Raw genomic sequence first — 1,836 nt, 5'->3', positions numbered from 1 at the left:
TGAACTGTGAAAAATGGTGAGGATAAGACTGAACAGAAGGTTGAATGTAGTCGTTTGAAAGGAGAAAACATGCAACATTTAAATCTTTGCATCAATAGATCAGATTTAAGGTACTCCAAACGTTAACATCGCCTGACTGTAATATGATTGGCAGAGTGAATAAAGAAAAGACAGTAAAATATAAACATGTGGAAAATAATGTGAAGCAATCCTTGGTGGTTAAGCTCTCATGAAACTGAGGAAAAACAGAAATAATTGTTTAATTTTACCATCAAAAACCTAAAGGGATAGAAAGGAAGGGCTCCTTGACCTAATATTCACATCCTGATGTGCTCAACTGCAACTATTCAACTCTTATTAGTTTCCAGTCATTTTTGCAAAAACATTGCAGTTTTTTTTTTTGAAGAGACGGGGAGGAATTTAAAAGCCCTGCAATGCCTCTGAAGAGGGCAATTTACCAAGACTCTTTAAGAATCAGACATTCAACCTGGAGCTAAAGCAAAGGACAAGAAAACGTAAAATCTGTATTTTTCACTATAGTTAGTTGTGCATTAAATGGCTGTGTAGTTGGAAAAATGTGATGTTAAAAAAAGCCATTCAAAATAAAGCCTCATCAAGCTGTGCTTCAGTCCTTAGGCTTTGTTAGCCTGTTTGGATCCAGTTAGTAACATCCCACTCGCTGTTTTTAAAAGTAGAGACTTTGCTTTTCTAAGGTCAGCGTTCAATGCTTGTTTGGCTCCATAATCTACCATAAAACCAAAGCCGAAATCCACTTTTGAAAATGGCTCATTAAGATTTTGATCAATCTTGTGCTTTCACTGAGACAGACTTAGGAAATGCCATCAGAAAATTACATTTCCCAATGACATTAGGCGCCCAGTTGACCATCCAATTCCATGTGTTTCTATTGAGATGTTAAGATCTCATATCGTTTTGGTCAGAAAACCTGCTTTTTTCTCTAAGTGGGGCAATTAAATTTCCTTGATGGTCTCTGAGAGCACTTAGCTTAAGAGAATACACTTCTAAATCAAAAAGCTTTCAATCATCCTAAATCATATTTGGTAGAAATGTGCCCCGCAGCGCAGTGTCACATGCAATGCTGTTGAGCATATGACAGACACGTGCTGAGACAAGCGATGCTGGGAAAAGGTTACTGTCCATGTCTCCTCAGGCTGTGGCTTGTTTGTCAGATGAAACCTCAAAGCAAAGACAGGACAAGAAGGGATAAAATGTCATTAGGACAGGCTTACCGATGAAGAGAATGGATTAAAGCGAGAAATAAACACTCGGGAAAAATGTATCCTCACGGACAAACTTTGAGAGAGTAAAGCGGAACGATTCATGTTATGCAATAAAACATTAGCTTAAAAAAATGAAGTGACATTAAAGGTATATGGTGATGAAGATTCATCCAGGTCCTCGTCATTCCAAAAAAGTTTAAAAGAAAACTTTGTTTCCAAGTTTGGAGACATATCGCTTCCCATCCAGGGTCCCGCGAGGATATCCTAGGCTTCCTGTTTGCAGGACAGGTGACCCACCGCTTGAGCTAGCCAGCCGCAATAAACCTATGAATTTAATGGTACATCTATTTGTTTTATTAGACATTCACATTTATGTTTTTTACGCATCTCGGCTTGCATATACCTGAGGGATTACATTAGTATAACATCTGACAATAAAAAAATCAGAAAATAAAAGATAAAAATTGCACAGCAGGTAGAACGCTTGGTAGATTTAAAGGAATAGGCTTTAGGCTGTCTGCTGACATTCAAATAATGGAGGTCTATGGCGCCCGAGGCAGAAAGGTCCATAAAAGTCCACAAAAAAACGTGTCAA

The sequence above is a fragment of the Cyprinodon variegatus genome, unplaced genomic scaffold, assembly GCF_000732505.1.
Source record: "Cyprinodon variegatus isolate N-32 unplaced genomic scaffold, C_variegatus-1.0 Scaffold53, whole genome shotgun sequence".
Classification (NCBI taxonomy): Eukaryota; Metazoa; Chordata; class Actinopteri; order Cyprinodontiformes; family Cyprinodontidae; genus Cyprinodon; species Cyprinodon variegatus.
This window is presented reverse-complemented; position numbering follows the sequence as displayed.